The 18,820-nt window shown below is 44.8% G+C and overlaps 1 long non-coding RNA gene across 1 annotated transcript; it reads left to right on the top strand.

Annotated features, from left to right (window-relative positions):
• Positions 1 to 2,241: 2,241 nt before the first annotated feature.
• Positions 2,242 to 3,750, top strand: LOC307268962. Its single transcript, XR_013845480.1, has 4 exons — positions 2,242 to 2,415; positions 2,673 to 2,764; positions 2,891 to 2,990; positions 3,078 to 3,750. It is a non-coding gene; the product is annotated as an uncharacterized lncRNA (long non-coding RNA).
• The last annotated feature ends 15,070 nt before the right edge of the window (positions 3,751 to 18,820 follow it).

Raw genomic sequence — 18,820 nt, 5'->3', positions numbered from 1 at the left:
TGACACACATAGTTATTCCAACAGGGAAGACATTTCCTCAGGCAGTTTATGTACAGTTTGATGATAAGCAAATCGGTGCCCAGCGTAGAAGACAGTCTCCTTCTGTAGCAGCTAATTTAGCCGACTCTACAGCAATATTGCCAGAAGAAGAAAGGGTTGTTAAAAAAGGTGGGATGCGTAGACAGTTTCCTCTTAAACTTGCATGGGCATGCACTGTTCATAAAGTTCAAGGCATTACAGTAGACAGTGCAGTTGTTTGCCTTGAGAAAATATTTGCTGCAGGACAGGCATATGTAGCTTTAAGTCGTGTTACAAATTTGTCAGGGTTAGTAATTAAAGACTTTGTAGATAAGGCGATTTATTGTAGGACTGGTGTTGAGGAAGCAATACAGTCAATGCCTCTTTTCTTAACTGAAGATATAGAAAGGCATCCGTTGAACCCGGATACATTTAATGTATTTCTCATGAATGTTCAGGGTTTAACTTCTCATTTGGCAGACGTGACATTGTGTACACAGCACCTTCAGCTAAACTGTATTGCTGTTACAGAAAGTTGGCTACAGGAAGATTCCTCATTGGAAAGTGTAAAGATAGATGGTTATAGCTTTCATAGTTTTCCACGAAGTGTAGCTTACAGTAGCAACAGCCCAGCGCTAATTGCTTTGCAAGGCCAACAACATGGTGGCGTCGGTCTGTATAGTGTAGAGGGACCGTCTGACCATGTTAGTGAAGTCCCACAAGTGGATTTAGAATGTGTAGTTCACCACTGGACCACATATGACATAGTGTTAGCTGTCATTTATCGGCCTCCGTCATATCCGTTGCGGTTATTTAAAGATAACCTTGGTAAGTTACTTGATTGGCTTAATCCAAAAAGTGAAACAGTTGTTGTCATGGGTGATTTCAATGATGACATTTTGAAATCATCAACAATCTGTAAATTCATTACAGACAAGGGGTATGTACAATGTGTTACCCAGGCTACTACAGAGAAGGGAACACTAATTGATCATGTTTATGTTAAAACTGTATCATATGACTTAGAGAGTTATGTGGTACCAACATACTTTAGCGACCATGAGGGTGTTTCATGTACTTTTAAACGTAGAAGAGTCATTGAGTAAAGCACCGGGACAGGACTGGGGCTAAATGCTGTTGAGGTGCCAAACTGGTTTGCAGGTGTCATAGTAGTTTCAAAATAGTTGTTTATGTAGTTACCAGTTATCGTTAGCGCAGTCATTTCGGGTCCGGGACTATCCCTTTGTCTCGTCGGGCTGTAATAACTGGAAATCAGGCTTTGTAGTATTTTCAAAACGGATTTGCTTTAGTTACCAGTTATCGTTAGCGCAGTCATTTCGGGTCCGGGACTATCCCTTTGTCTCGTCGGGCTGTAATAACTGGAAATCAGGCTTTGTAGTATTTTCAAAACGGATTTGCTTTAGTTACCAGTTATCGTTAGCGCAGTCATTTCGAGGTCCGGGCACTATCCCTTTGTCTCGTTGGGCTGTAATAACTGGAAAACAGGCTTTGTAGTATTTTCAAAACGGATATGCTTTAGGTACCAGTTATCGTTAGCGCAGTCATTTCGAGGTCCGGGACTATCCCTTTGTCTCGTCGGGCTGTAATAACTGGAAATCAGGCTTTGTAGTATTTTCAAAACGGATATGCTTTAGGTACCAGTTATCGTTAGCGCAGTCATTTCGAGGTCCGGGCACTATCCCTTTGTCTCGTTGGGCTGTAATAACTGGAAACCTTTTACAGGTCAACAGGTTTGTATATCTATATTTTGAAGTGTTTATAATGAATATATGTATGATTTTGATGTCAGGTTTGTATAAATTGATATTAAAATGTTGATTGTTTACATGTATGTCATTAAGATGATAGTTTCAATGTATCTTATTTTAACGTTGCTTCTTCCCCGGAGTTGTTTTTTGTGCTTTTTTCCCTGATAGGTTAGCTGGGTTGGAAATGTTCCCGTGGAATATTGCTGCTGCTGCCAGGCCCACTTAAGTATTTTTGTTATAAGTACTCATAATACTTTTTGCAAAAAATCATACTGTTATTGTTTTTGTTGTTGTTTTTATTATGTCCCTAAAGGCCATGCTGTATTGGAGGAGATGCTGTGTATGTTGTATTGTTTTGTCTCCGTTGTCTTGTGCCTTTCAGTTGTCAATGTTTGTCCCGTCTGTCTTATATGTTCCCTCTCGTGGCTTGCACCTTGTCGTTGGTGATTGGGCTTATTACTAAGACAAGCCTTTCTGAATGTTTTCTGTCACTGCTGTAACTTGTCTTCTTTTTTTATTCCCTGAGGAAATTAACAATGCCTTAGCCAATAAGACTGACATACCCGCACACCTCGGGTAAGCCGCTTCTGTGACTGGTCACTGAGCATCGTATCGTGCTTTATATAAGGTAATTTTACTTGTTAAGTAATTATTTAGTGCTTACAAATAAATCAATATCTGCAGTTTATATTTGTCTTTTATAATAGCACAAAATTTAATTTAGTTTTTTTATAAAACCTCTCACACTTACTCGCTCTCTCTTTCTCTCTCTCTCTCATACAGTCACTCACTCACTCACTCACTCACTCAAACAAAAAACAACTTGCCTACTAGTATTTATACGGTAATATATGCTGTGTCTTGGTAATTGTCTCCATGTAATAGGTGGTTGCTAATGATACAACAGTACACCCATCACTTGGAGCTCCTGGTTGTAATGGTGATTACTGGTTTGAAATCTGGTCAATTTTCTACAGGTAACAAGTCTTATCCTTTAGTGTTTCCTTCCTATTCTTGTCTGTCTCAGTCTTTCAGTCTGCATTTATATACTTTTTGACCTTATGTAATTGTTTGTCTTTATCCATCCTCTCTGTTTTACTCAGGTTATTCTGGATTATGCACCAGAGTCCCCATCCCCTGGTGTGATCTGTCAGAGTGGACCTTCCTTTTGGGAATCAACCTGTCGTCTAGTAATCAGTGCAGGTAAAACTTTGTTAGATTAGCGTGTCTGTGGCACTCTTTCGCCTCTATACACCTGTGTAATTGCTGCTCTGTCTGTCATTTTCCCAGGTCTCCTTACTGAAAAGAAGATGGTGTGTCTCGGACTCAACCTTTGGAAGCTTCTAGAGACATCTTAACATCAGCCTGCATCCACATACACATGTACTATGTCATTTCAATATGTATATATTTTTTTAAATCACTGAAATAAAACGTCCATTTCACATCAGTCCTGGAAGATGCATGCCTTCTCTGCTGCTCCTGAGGTTTTTTAGCCCTTTTTCCCCCGTTTAAAGGGTTTTTGTGGTAGTTTTTTCAAATTGAGTCATAACAGCAGAGGGATGTTCATGTTTTTAAAATAAGAACCACCTTAGTGGTGTTGGTTTTAATGTAAGCTTAATCATATCTTCCTTTACTTGATTTTATTTTTTCATTGGATTTTATTATAATTTAAGGTCATTTATTCAGTCTTTTCATCAGTCTGGTAAATTCTAATAGTTTTTTAGTAGTGTATTTATAATTTTATTTTTTCATTAAAAGTTCATCAAAGTCTTTGGGATAGTATTTCTTCACTTCCTGTTTTATTGAATATAACATATTGATTATTATTCAGTCATTGTTTATAGAGTTGTACTGTATAAGCTGTGGACATAAATGTTACATGACGTAATAACTTTACTTATATGACTGCTGAGTTTTAATTTGAAATAGTACACGTAAATAGTCCATTGATAAACTTGAATACATTGGGTTTAATTGTAAAAATGTATGTGTAGTATAGGTCTGACAAATGTATCCTGTCTTTAATAAATAAATCTTTTTTCTGACTAAGTTCAAGGTAGATTTTGTGAATCTGGAATGGAAAGCACCTGTTAGACACGTGAACATTTAATGTTAGCATCTATAGCAAATTCCCATTAGTCAGGCACAAAATAAGAGAGTTGCATGTGTGTGTTCATTTAGTCTGCTTATAAAAATTCCTTTCCTGAGACCTTCACTCCACGAAGATGTCCTCTCCCACTTCTCTGGATTGTTGGCTGAGAATCGCCATCTGATGGAGATCACCTTAGCTTGTTGGCTATAAAAGCTCCACATTGCATCTTGTTTGTGTGATTTGTCCTTCTTCAAACCAACACAGGATACACCCATGATTTTTGACCGTAGCAATTCACCGACTACATAGTGGTTATCTGTTGGATGTAGTTGTAATGAGGTACTTTTGTAATCATTTAAAGATAGAAATTTAAGGATACTTCTTTTAATCATTTTGTATAAAACATTACAATAAAAAGATAAAGGTTTTCATCCAGTGTAATATATATATATATAAACAATTCGGGCAACTTTATTTCTGGTTGAATGTAATTTGAACTATGTAGAAATAATCAATGTGAGTAAACAACACAGCTGTCCCCCAGTGCTATGCATTAATCGTTTCCGTATCTGTGCATGAAAAAATTAAGACAATGGAAAATAAAATACTTTCAATGGTGTTTGTAATCAAACAATTTTTTTTTGGTATATCTTCCATGTCTTATGAGTGTCCCTAGAGTGGTCGTTTTGCTAAATATGTTCCTGCTAGGAGTTATGAATTTTTGAACTTTGTGATGATTTTCGAGTCAGAAATATTTATACATATTTCACATTTAAAGACTTCCTGTTGATTTTGGGGCGGGGCTTCAAGAGGCTTTTTTGTGGGTCCTGCAAAGATACATTTGGGTTTGAAATTTGGTGCAGCTAGGTTTAACACAGCCTGAGTTATGATGAACTAAAGCTTCATGAGGTGCGTATTTACGCGAACTTTGACCCCAAAAAGATCCCTGGTTCCGTGCTAACTTCCTGATCTTTTCGCAATTCCTTATCGGGCAAGGGTCTTTTGTATTTGAGAAGTGGTTTGACGTTCCAGGCATAAAAACTCTAGGAGCCTTTCGTCGAAATGCGAAAAGATGGTTATGGCGGTTTTAGACACTACATCCAACATGGCCGACTTCCTGTTGATTTTGGCCAATGACATACAATTGCATTTATGTGCGCCTTGGGCCATTACATGTTGTCCTGTAATTTCAGGCTTCTAGCCCAATTTTTGAGCATGCATTTCCTGAAAAACAGTTTTTGGCCATAGGGGGCGCAATTTTAGAGATCAAATCCTGAACCACTGATACATTAAAATTTTTTGCAGGTCTGATGGGTACGCCACATATTTTCAACTTATGCATGACAGGAAGTGGGTCTAAAGTGACAACGTTCTCGATACGGACGCGAGGACGACCTCAGGCCTGGGCTCTTGCCAGGCGGGTGAAGTTTGGAGCGCGTGGGACAGCGCAGAGCGAAACTAGAAATACCCGCGGAGATATTGAAAGTACAAGCCCCCCTTCTAAATCAGGGAAGAAAAAAAATCACGGCTGACCCCTGTGGTCCAAGAGACTTTACCGTAGAGCAACATGAGCTGTACATGTCTGACAAATGATAAGTCAATCGGAGTCAGGGGGAAAGGGGCGTGGCCTGGCAAACATAGCATCGGTTAATGACGTTTTTCGCATTTGTGGAGCCCCCTACGGGTCAACCTCGACAAGCTAAGAGGGACACGCTACCACATGTCTTTTGCACGTATCCTGCAAGTTTCATGATGATAGGACCTACGGTTAAGGAGTTATGGCCAATTTGTGGATAGGCGGCGCCCCCTATGGATTCGTCGCGGTAAGCTTCGAGGGACATGCTACCACATGACTTCTGCACATACCCAGCAAGTTTGATGATGATAGGACCTACGGTTAAGGAGTTATGGCCAATTTGTGGATAGGCGGCGCCCCCTATGGGTTCGTCGCGATAAGCTTCGAGGGACATGCTATCACATGACTTCTGCACATACCCAGCAAGTTTGATGATGATAGGACCTACGGTTAAGGAGTTATGGCCAATTTGTGGATAACCCCGCCCCTGTGGCGCCCCCTATGGGTTAATCGCGATAAGCTTCGAGATACATGCTACCACATGACTTCTGCACATACCCAGCAAGTTTGATGATGATAGGACCTACGGTTGAGGAGTTATGGCCAATTTGTGGATAGGCGGCGCCCCCTATGGGTTAGTCGCAATAAGCTTCGAGGGACATGCTACCACATGACTTCTGCACATACCCAGCAAGTTTGATGATGATAGGACCTACGGTTAAGGAGTTATGGCCAATTTGTGGATAGGCGGCGCCCCCTATGGGTTCGTCGCGATAAGCTTCGAGGGACATGCTACCACATGACTTCTGCACATACCCAACAAGTTTGATGATGATAGGACCTACGGTTAAGGAGTTATGGCCAATTTGTGGATAGCCCCGCCCCTGTGGCGCCCCCAATGGGTTAATCGCGATAAGCTTCGAGATACATGCTACCACATGACTTCTGCACATACCCAGCAAGTTTGATGATGATTGGACCTATGGTTAAGGAGTTATGGCCAACGTGTTATTAAGCCCCGCCCCTGTGGCGCCCCCTATGGGTTCATCGCGATAAGCTTAGAGGGACATGCTACCACATGACTTCTGCACATACCCAGCAAGTTTGATGATGATAGGACCTACGGTTAAGGAGTTATGGCCAATTTGTGGATAGGCGGCGCCCCCTATGGGTTGGTCGCGATAAGCTTCGAGGGACATGCTACCACATGACTTCTGCACATACCCAGCAAGTTTGATGATGATAGGACCTACGGTTAAGGAGTTATGGCCAATTTCTGGATAGGCGGCGCCCCCTATGGGTTGGTCGCGATAAGCTTTGAGGGACATGCTACCACATGACTTCTGCACATACCCAGCAAGTTTGATGATGATAGGACCTACGGTTAAGGAGTTATGGCCAATTTGTGGATAGCCCCGCCCCTGTGGCGCCCCCTATGGGTTAATCGCGATAAGCTTCGAGATACATGCTACCACATGACTTCTGCACATACCCAGCAAGTTTGATGATGATTGGACCTATGGTTAAGGAGTTATGGCCAACGTGTTATTAAGCCCCGCCCCTGTGGCGCCCCCTATGGGTTCATCGCGATAAGCTTAGAAGGACATGCTACCACATGACTTCTGCGCATACCCAGCAAGTTTGATGATGATAGGACCTATGGTTAAGGAGTTATGGCCAACGTGTTATTAAGCCCCGCCCCTATTCACATATTTCACATTTAAAGACTTCCTGTTGATTTTGGGGCGGGGCTTCAAGAGGCTTTTTTGTGGGGCCTGCAAAGATACATTTGGGTTATTAATTTGGTGCAGCTAGGTATAACACAGCCTGAGCTATGATGAATTGAAGTTTCATGAGGTGCGTATTTACGCGACACTTTGACCCCAAAAAGATCCCTGGTTCCGGGCTAAGTTCCTGATCTTTTCGCAATTCCTTATCGGGCAAGGGTCTTTTGTATTTCAGAAGTGGTTTGACGTCGCTGGCATAAAAACTCTAGGACTAGTTCGTCGAAATGCGAAAAGATGTAAAGTGGCGGTTTTAGGCACTAAATCCAACATGGCCGACTTCCTGTTGATTTTGGCTAATGACATATAAATTGCATTTATGTGCGCCTTGGGCCATTACATGTTGTCCTGTAATTTCAGGCATCTAGCCCAATTTTTGAGCATGCATTTGCTGAAAAACTGTTTTTGGCCATAGGGGGCGCAATTTTAGAGATCAAATCCTGAACCACTGATACATTAAAATTTTTTGCAGGTCTGATGGGTCCGCAAACTTTTTCAACTAATGCATGACGGGAAGGGGGTGAAGCGCTCGCCTTCTGCACATACCCAGCAAGTTTGATGATGATAGGACCTACGGTTAAGGAGTTATGGCCAATTTGTGGATAGGCAGCGCCCCCTATGGGTTGGTCGCGATAAGCTTCGAGGGACATGCTACCACATGACTTCTGCACATACCCAGCAAGTTTGATGACGATAGGACCTACGGTTAAGGAGTTATGGCCAATTTGTGGATAGGCGGCGCCCCCTATGGTTTCGTCACGATAAGCTTCGAGGGACATGCTACCACATGACTTCTGCACATACCCAGCAAGTTTGATGATGATAGGACCTACGGTTAAGGAGTTATGGCCAATTTGTGGATAGGCGGCGCCCCCTATGGGTTGGTCGCGATAAGCTTCGAGGGACATGCTACCACATGACTTCTGCACATACCCAGCAAGTTTGATGATGATAGGACCTACGGTTAAGGAGTTATGGCCAATTTGTGGATAGGCGGCGCCCCCTATGGGTTCGTCGCGATAAGCTTCGAGATACATGCTACCACATGACTTCTGCACATACCCAGCAAGTTTGATGATGATAGGACCTACGGTTAAGGAGTTATGGCCAATTTGTGGATAGCCCCGCCCCTGTGGCGCCCCCTATGGGTTAATCGCGATAAGCTTCGAAATACATGCTACCACATGACTTCTGCACATACCCAGCAAGTTTGATGATGATAGGACCTACGGTTAAGGAGTTATGGCCAATTTGTGGATAGGCGGCGCCCCCTATGGGTTGGTCGCGATAAGCTTCGAGGGACATGCTACCACATGACTTCTGCACATACCCAGCAAGTTTGATGATGATAGGACCTACGGTTAAGGAGTTATGGCCAATTTGTGGATAGGCGGCGCCCCCTATGGGTTCGTCGCGATAAGCTTCGAGGGACATGCTACCACATGACTTCTGCACATACCCAGCAAGTTTGATGATGATAGGACCTACGGTTAAGGAGTTATGGCCAATTTGTGGATAGCCCCGCCCCTGCGGCGCCCCCTATGGGTTAATCGCGATAAGCTTCGAGATACATGCTACCACATGACATCTGCACATACCCAGCAAGTTTGATGATGATTGGACCTATGGTTAAGGAGTTATGGCCAACGTGTTATTAAGCCCCGCCCCTGTGGCGCCCCCTATGGGTTCATCGCGATAAGCTTAGAGGGACATGCTACCACATGACTTCTGCACATACCCAGCAAGTTTGATGATGATAGGACCTACGGTTAAGGAGTTATGGCCAATTTGTGGATAGGCGGCGCCCCCTATGGGTTGGTCGCGATAAGCTTCGAGGGACATGCTACCACATGACTTCTGCACATACCCAGCAAGTTTGATGATGATAGGACCTACGGTTAAGGAGTTATGGCCAATTTGTGGATAGGCGGCGCCCCCTATGGGTTCGTCGCGATAAGCATCGAGGGACATGCTACCACATGACTTCTGCACATACCCAGCAAGTTTGATGATGATAGGACCTACGGTTAAGGAGTTATGGCCAATTTGTGGATAGCCCCGCCCCTGTGGCGCCCCCTATGGGTTAATCGCGATAAGCTTCGAGATACATGCTACCACATGACTTCTGCACATACCCAGCAAGTTTGATGATGATTGGACCTATGGTTAAGGAGTTATGGCCAACGTGTTATTAAGCCCCGCCCCTGTGGCGCCCCCTATGGGTTCATCGCGATAAGCTTAGAAGGACATGCTACCACATGACTTCTGCGCATACCCAGCAAGTTTGATGATGATAGGACCTATGGTTAAGGAGTTATGGCCAACGTGTTATTAAGCCCCGCCCCTATTCACATATTTCACATTTAAAGACTTCCTGTTGATTTTGGGGCGGGGCTTCAAGAGGCTTTTTTGTGGGGCCTGCAAAGATACATTTGGGTTATTAATTTGGTGCAGCTAGGTATAACACAGCCTGAGCTATGATGAATTGAAGTTTCATGAGGTGCGTATTTACGCGACACTTTGACCCCAAAAAGATCCCTGGTTCCGGGCTAAGTTCCTGATCTTTTCGCAATTCCTTATCGGGCAAGGGTCTTTTGTATTTCAGAAGTGGTTTGACGTCGCTGGCATAAAAACTCTAGGACTAGTTCGTCGAAATGCGAAAAGATGTAAAGTGGCGGTTTTAGGCACTAAATCCAACATGGCCGACTTCCTGTTGATTTTGGCTAATGACATATAAATTGCATTTATGTGCGCCTTGGGCCATTACATGTTGTCCTGTAATTTCAGGCATCTAGCCCAATTTTTGAGCATGCATTTGCTGAAAAACTGTTTTTGGCCATAGGGGGCGCAATTTTAGAGATCAAATCCTGAACCACTGATACATTAAAATTTTTTGCAGGTCTGATGGGTCCGCAAACTTTTTCAACTAATGCATGACGGGAAGGGGGTGAAAAGTGCCAAAAAAGAGTCGGAAAAAGAATAATAATTAAAACTGCAAGCAGTGATGACCGGGCCCTCGCCCACACATGCTGCAAGCCGGAAGCGCGGAATTGTCGGCGACGCGCTCGCCTTTTGCACATACCCAGCAAGTTTGATGATGATAGGACCTACGGTTAAGGAGTTATGGCCAATTTGTGGATAGGCAGCGCCCCCTATGGGTTGGTCGCGATAAGCTTCGAGGGACATGCTACCACATGACTTCTGCACATACCCAGCAAGTTTGATGATGATAGGACCTACGGTTAAGGAGTTATGGCCAATTTGTGGATAGGCGGCGCCCCCTATGGGTTCGTCACGATAAGCTTCGAGGGACATGCTACCACATGACTTCTGCACATACCCAGCAAGTTTGATGATGATAGGACCTACGGTTAAGGAGTTATGGCCAATTTGTGGATAGCCCCGCCCCTGTGGCGCCCCCTATGGGTTAATCGCGATAAGCCTCGAGATACATGCTACCACATGACTTCTGCACATACACAGCAAGTTTGATGATGATAGGACCTACGGTTAAGGAGTTATGGCCAATTTGTGGATAGGCGGCGCCCCCTATGGGTTGGTCGCGATAAGCTTCGAGGGACATGCTACCACATGACTTCTGCACATACCCAGCAAGTTTGATGATGATAGGACCTACGGTTAAGGAGTTATGGCCAATTTGTGGATAGGCGGCGCCCCCTATGGGTTCGTCACGATAAGCTTCGAGGGACATGCTACCACATGACTTCTGCACATACCCAGCAAGTTTGATGATGATAGGACCTACGGTTAAGGAGTTATGGCCAATTTGTGGATAGCCCCGCCCCTGTGGCGCCCCCTATGGGTTAATCGCGATAAGCTTCGAGATACATGCTACCACATGACTTCTGCACATACCCAGCAAGTTTGATGATGATTGGACCTATGGTTAAGGAGTTATGGCCAACGTGTTATTAAGCCCCGCCCCTGTGGCGCCCCCTATGGGTTCATCGCGATAAGCTTAGAGGGACATGCTACCACATGACTTCTGCGCATACCCAGCAAGTTTGATGATGATAGGACCTATGGTTAAGGAGTTATGGCCAACGTGTTATTAAGCCCCGCCCCTATTCACATATTTCACATTTAAAGACTTCCTGTTGATTTTGGGGCGGGGCTTCAAGAGGCTTTTTTGTGGGGCCTGCAAAGATACATTTGGGTTATTAATTTGGTGCAGCTAGGTATAACACAGCCTGAGCTATGATGAATTGAAGTTTCATGAGGTGCGTATTTACGCGACACTTTGACCCCAAAAAGATCCCTGGTTCCGTGCTAACTTCCTGACCTTTTCGCAATTCCTTATCGGGCAAGGGTCTTTTGTATTTGAGAAGTGGTTTGACGTCGCTGGCGTAAAAACTCTAGGACCAGTTCGTCGAAATGCGAAAAGATGGTTTTGGCGGTTTTTGGCACTACATCCAACATGGCCGACTTCCTGTTGATTTTGGCCAATGACATACAATTGCATTTATGTGCGCCTTGGGCCATTACATGTTGTCCGGTAATTTCAGGCTTCTAGCCCAATTTTTGAGCATGCATTTCCTGAAAAACTGTTTTTGGCCATAGGGGGCGCCGTCCGTGTGCAAAAATCCTGAACCACTGATACATTGCAATTTTTTGCAGGTCTGACCTGCCCGCAGAGTTTTACAACTATTGTACCAGGGCAAGTAGGGGAAAAGTCCGATTTTAGATTCCAAAGAATAATAATAATAATAATAATAATCGTACCGATTACAATAGGGCTTTCGCACATGTCTGTGCTCGGGCCCTAATTAAAACTGCAAGCAGTGATGAACGGGCCCTCGCCCACACATGCTGCAAGTCGGAAGCGCGGAATTGTCCGCGACGCGCTCGATACGGACGCGAGGACGACCTCAGGCCTGGGCTCTCAGCAGGCGGGTGAAGTTTGGAGCGCGTGGGACAGCGCAGAGCGAAACTAGAAATTCCCGCGGAGATATTGAAAGTACAAGCCCCCCTTCTAAATCGGGGAAGAAAAAAAATCACGGCTGACCCCTGTGGTCCGAGAGACTTTACCGTAGAGCAACATGAGCTGTACATGTCTGACAAATGATAAGTCAATCGGAGTCAGGGGGAAAGGGGCGTGGCCTGGCAAACATAGCATCGGTTAATGACGTTTTTCGCATTTGTGGCGCCCCCTACGGGTCAACCTCGACATGCTTAGAGGGACACGCTACCACATGTCTTTTGCACGTATCCTGCAAGTTTCATGATGATAGGACCTACGGTTAAGGAGTTATGGCCAATTTGTGGATAGGCGGCGCCTCCTATGGGTTTGTCGCGATAAGCTTCGAGGGACATGCTACCACATGACTTCTGCACATACCCAGCAAGTTTGATGATGATAGGACCAACGGTTAAGGAGTTATGGCCAATTTGTGGATAGGCGGCGCCCCCTATGGGTTCGTCGCGATAAGCTTCGAGGGACATGTTATCACATGACTTCTGCACATACCCAGCAAGTTTGATGATGATAGGACCTACGGTTAAGGAGTTATGGCCAATTTGTGGATAGCCCCGCCCCTGTGGCGCCCCCTATGGGTTAATCGCGATAAGCTTCGAGATACATGCTACCACATGACATCTGCACATACCCAGCAAGTTTGATGATGATTGGACCTATGGTTAAGGAGTTATGGCCAACGTGTTATTAAGCCCCGCCCCTGTGGCGCCCCCTATGGGTTCATCGCGATAAGCTTCGAGATACATGCTACCGCATGACTTCTGCACATACCCAGCAAGTTTGATGATGATAGGACCTACGGTTAAGGAGTTATGGCCAATTTGTGGATAGGCGGCGCCGCCTATGGGTTGGTCGCGATAAGCTTCGAGGGACATGCTACCACATGACTTCTGCACATACCCAGCAAGTTTGATGATGATAGGACCTACGGTTAAGGAGTTATGGCCAATTTGTGGATAGGCGGCGCCCCCTATGGGTTCGTCGCGATAAGCTTCGAGGGACATGCTATCACATGACTTCTGCACATACCCAGCAAGTTTGATGATGATAGGACCTACGGTTAAGGAGTTATGGCCAATTTGTGGATAGCCCCGCCCCTGTGGCGCCCCCTATGGGTTAATCGCGATAAGCTTCGAGATACATGCTACCACATGACTTCTGCACATACCCAGCAAGTTTGATGATGATAGGACCTACGGTTAAGGAGTTATGGCCAATTTGTGGATAGGCGGCGCCCCCTATGGGTTGGTCGCGATAAGCTTCGAGGGACATGCTACCACATGACTTCTGCACATACCCAGCAAGTTTGATGATGATAGGACCTACGGTTAAGGAGTTATGGCCAATTTGTGGATAGGCGGCGCCCCCTATGGGTTCGTCGCGATAAGCTTCGAGGGACATGCTACCACATGACTTCTGCACATACTCAGCAAGTTTGATGATGATAGGACCTACGGTTAAGGAGTTATGGCCAATTTGTGGATAGCCCCGCCCCTGTGGCGCCCCCTATGGGTTAATCGCGATAAGCTTCGAGATACATGCTACCACATGACTTCTGCACATACCCAGCAAGTTTGATGATGATTGGACCTATGGTTAAGGAGTTATGGCCAACGTGTTATTAAGCCCCGCCCCTGTGGCGCCCCCTATGGGTTCATCGCGATAAGCTTAGAGGGACATGCTACCACATGACTTCTGCGCATACCCAGCAAGTTTGATGATGATAGGACCTATGGTTAAGGAGTTATGGCCAACGTGTTATTAAGCCCCGCCCCTATTCACATATTTCACATTTAAAGACTTCCTGTTGATTTTGGGGCGGGGCTTCAAGAGGCTTTTTTGTGGGGCCTGCAAATATACATTTGGGGTTGTAATTTGGTGCAGCTAGGTATAACACAGCCTGAGCTATGATGAATTGAAGTTTCATGAGGTGCGTATTTACGCGACACTTTGACCCCCAATAGATCCCTGGTACTGGGAGAAATTTGAAATCTTTTCGCAATTTAACATCGGGCAAGGGTCTTTTGTATTTGAGAAGTGGTTTGACGTCCCTGGCGTCAAAACTCTAGGACTAGTTCGTCGAAATGCGAAAAGATGTAAAGTGGCGGTTTTAGGCACTAAATCCAACATGGCCGACTTCCTGTTGATTTTGGCTAATGACATATAAATTGCATTTATGTGCGCCTTGGGCCATTACATGTTGTCCTGTAATTTCAGGCATCTAGCCCAATTTTTGAGCATGCATTTGCTGAAAAACTGTTTTTGGCCATAGGGGGCGCAATTTTAGAGATCAAATCCTGAACCACTGATACATTAAAATTTTTTGCAGGTCTGATGGGTCCGCAAACTTTTTCAACTAATGCATGACGGGAAGGGGGTGAAAAGTGCCAAAAAAGAGTCGGAAAAAGAATAATAATTAAAACTGCAAGCAGTGATGAACGGGCCCTCGCCCACACATGCTGCAAGCCGGAAGCGCGGAATTGTCCGCGACGCGCTCGATACGGACGCGAGGACGACCTCAGGCCTGGGCTCTCAGCAGGCGGGCGAAGTTTGGAGCGCGTGGGACAGCGCAGAGCGAAACTAGAAATTCCCGCGGAGATATTGAAAGTACAAGCCCCCCTTCTAAATCGGGGAAGAAAAAAAATCACGGCTGACCCCTGTGGTCCGAGAGACTTTACCGTAGAGCAACATGAGCTGTACATGTCTGACAAATGATAAGTCAATCGGAGTCAGGGGGAAAGGGGCGTGGCCTGGCAAACATAGCATCGGTTAATGACGTTTTTCGCATTTGTGGCGCCCCCTACGGGTCAACCTCGACAAGCTTAGAGGGACACGCTACCACATGTCTGTTGCACATATCCTGCAAGTTTCATGATGATAGGACCTACGGTTAAGGAGTTATGGCCAATTTGTGGATAGGCGGCGCCCCCTATGGGTTCGTCGCGATAAGCTTCGAGGGACATGCTATCACATGACTTCTGCACATACCCAGCAAGTTTGATGACGATAGGACCTACGGTTAAGGAGTTATGGCCAATTTGTGGATAGCCCCGCCCCTGTGGCGCCCCCTATGGGTTAATCGCGATAAGCTTCGAGATACATGCTACCACATGACATCTGCACATACCCAGCAAGTTTGATGATGATTGGACCTATGGTTAAGGAGTTATGGCCAACGTGTTATTAAGCCCCGCCCCTGTGGCGCCCCCTATGGGTTCATCGCGATAAGCTTAGAGGGACATGCTACCACATGACTTCTGCACATACCCAGCAAGTTTGATGATGATAGGACCTACGGTTAAGGAGTTATGGCCAATTTGTGGATAGGCGGCGCCCCCTATGGGTTGGTCGCGATAAGCTTCGAGGGACATGCTACCACATGACTTCTGCACATACCCAGCAAGTTTGATGATGATAGGACCTACGGTTAAGGAGTTATGGCCAATTTGTGGATAGGCGGCGCCCCCTATGGGTTCGTCGCGATAAGCTTCGAGGGACATGCTACCACATGACTTCTGCACATACCCAGCAAGTTTGATGATGATAGGACCTACGGTTAAGGAGTTATGGCCAATTTGTGGATAGCCCCGCCCCTGTGGCGCCCCCTATGGGTTAATCGCGATAAGCTTCGAGATACATGCTACCACATGACTTCTGCACATACCCAGCAAGTTTGATGATGATAGGACCTACGGTTAAGGAGTTATGGCCAATTTGTGGATAGGCGGCGCCCCCTATGGGTTCGTCGCGATAAGCATCGAGGGACATGCTACCACATGACTTCTGCACATACCCAGCAAGTTTGATGATGATAGGACCTACGGTTAAGGAGTTATGGCCAATTTGTGGATAGCCCCGCCCCTGTGGCGCCCCCTATGGGTTAATCGCGATAAGCTTCGAGATACATGCTACCACATGACTTCTGCACATACCCAGCAAGTTTGATGATGATTGGACCTATGGTTAAGGAGTTATGGCCAACGTGTTATTAAGCCCCGCCCCTGTGGCGCCCCCTATGGGTTCATCGCGATAAGCTTAGAGGGACATGCTACCAAATGACTTCTGCGCATACCCAGCAAGTTTGATGATGATAGGACCTATGGTTAAGGAGTTATGGCCAACGTGTTATTAAGCCCCGCCCCTATTCACATATTTCACATTTAAAGACTTCCTGTTGATTTTGGGGCGGGGCTTCAAGAGGCTTTTTTGTGGGGCCTGCAAAGATACATTTGGGGTTGTAATTTGGTGCAGCTAGGTATAACACAGCCTGAGCTATGATGAATTGAAGTTTCATGAGGTGCGTATTTACGCGACACTTTGACCCCCAATAGATCCCTGGTACTGGGAGAAATTTGAAATCTTTTCGCAATTTAACATCGGGCAAGGGTCTTTTGTATTTGAGAAGTGGTTTGACGTCCCTGGCGTCAAAACTCTAGGAGCCTTTCGTCGAAATGCGAAAAGATGGTTATGGCGGTTTTAGGCACTACATCCAACATGGCCGACTTCCGGTTGATTTTGGCTATTGACATACAATTGCATTTAGGTGCGCCTTGGGCCATTACATGTTGTCCTGTAATTTCAGGCTTCTAGCCCAATTTTTGAGCATGCATTTCCTGAAAAACAGTTTTTGGCCATAGGGGGCGCTATTTTTGAGATCAAATCCTGAACCACTGATACATTGCAATTTTTTGCAGGTCTGATGGGTACGCCACATATTTTCAACTAATGCATGACGGGAAAGGGGTCAAAAGTCCCATTTTAGATTCCAAAGAATAATAATAATAATCACACCGATTACAATAGGGCTTTCGCACATGTCTGTGCTCGGGCCCTAATAATAAGAAGAATAAGAATAAAAATCGTACCGATTACAATAGGGCTTTCGCACATGTCTGTGCTCGGGCCCTAATAAGAATAAAAATCGTACCGATTACAATAGGGCTTTCGCACATGTCTGTGCTCGGGCCCTAATAATAATAGGGAATAATAATCACACCGATTACAATAGGGCTTTCGCACATGTCTGTGCTCGGGCCCTAATTAAGCTTGCGTGACACCGGCAATAGTAAAGAAATGGCATTCCATTTGTGTTAATCTCCGCTGGTTAAGCTGACCATTGACTCACTGACTGTGACTCACCGGGCTTGTTTGGCGGCTACAGTGACGTGTGCCAAGTCTCTCGCAAATAATGATTCAATTACTTTTATCGAGGCAAGCTTTTTGTCGTGTTGCGGGATAAAAATGACCTTTAAGTGCTTTTCAGAGTTGAAGAGTAGTCAAAGCATAACGTGGGAGGGTGAGTTGATGGGTATGTAATTTATGAAGATGCTGTGAATTTGTTCTCACATCAGTGCCTGCAGAAAAGTCTATGAATTCTCTAGGCTTTATGAAAGCTATTCTTCTCAAGAAGAGTTCCCTCGTATAGGCCATTGGTATTAATTCTAACTAAGGACTAAAGATTCTAAGAAAAAATCTTCATCATGTTTCAAGGCAAGACACTGCAGGTGAATAGGGTAAACTTTTGAACTATACATCATAAAATATTGCTAATTGATTAATCACATTAAAACTAGTATGTGTTGTACTATAATTTTTCAGAAATGTTTGAATAAATATTCAAATGTAGGAATATTTATATAATTATGCATACCTTTCTCATGACACGTGGAACCTTTTATCTATACTAGTAAGAACCAGTACTAGAAGAAGACATGTTATGAAAGCAAATAATCTCAAAATCGACCAATGCTTGAAAAAAACGATGCTGTGTGTCAGTCCACAGAGCTTGTAACATTGGCTCATTGTACCGTGTTAGGGATCCTTTTGATAATGGCCAGAGCTGACAAATCAAGGGCTGGTTACATATTCCACAAGTGCAGGTATCCACCTCCTCAAGGACATATTTAGTATTAAGCAAGCAGGCCACGCAAGTTCTTTGATGAGCCCTATACCAACACGCTTTGATAAATATGCATGTGCTATTATAATGTGGTGTGCTCTCGGGAAAGGTTACTTTACAAAGGTGAGCATTTTGTAAACCCAGGATGGGCATAGGTCATGTTGTTACACGCAGCAGAATGTTTGTTTTTTCTCCTCGCCTTCAAGCTGAATTAAGTGACCTCTGTAAGGGTGAAATCCTTTCTCTCACTAGCCAGGCAGCCCCAGGGTATGAACGGGTTGAACATTAAATGAGGCGTCGTCCAACCAAACATTAGTGCATGCATTAGTAATATGTAGCAGCTGCTGTAGTGTTGCTTTCAGTGAATCGTGACACTCTGTTGATTCATAATATAATCTTATGAATCTGACAATGAAATGTTTCTTCTTGATATTTTGTACACCACACGTAGCCTAATGACTGTTGGTGTCATAGTGACATGGTGACCTCATCGTAGTCGTTATGGTTACATTGTCTGTCATTTAATGCTATTATATTCCTTGTGACATCACTGCTCTGGCTGGCGGTGTAAGATATGTGTGTTCCATCTTTCCTGCTGCTGCTGTCACCTACCTGTGCCCTGTTAAAAAAAAGTACAAATGCCATTAATAATTTAACTTCCCTACTGACAGTGTTAAAAATAA

The sequence above is a fragment of the Ammodytes marinus genome (genome assembly GCF_949987685.1).
Source record: "Ammodytes marinus genome assembly, chromosome: 23".
NCBI classification, from domain to species: Eukaryota; Metazoa; Chordata; class Actinopteri; order Uranoscopiformes; family Ammodytidae; genus Ammodytes; species Ammodytes marinus.
Note: the sequence above shows the minus strand (reverse complement) of the source record. Positions and strands in the feature narration are given on the sequence as shown.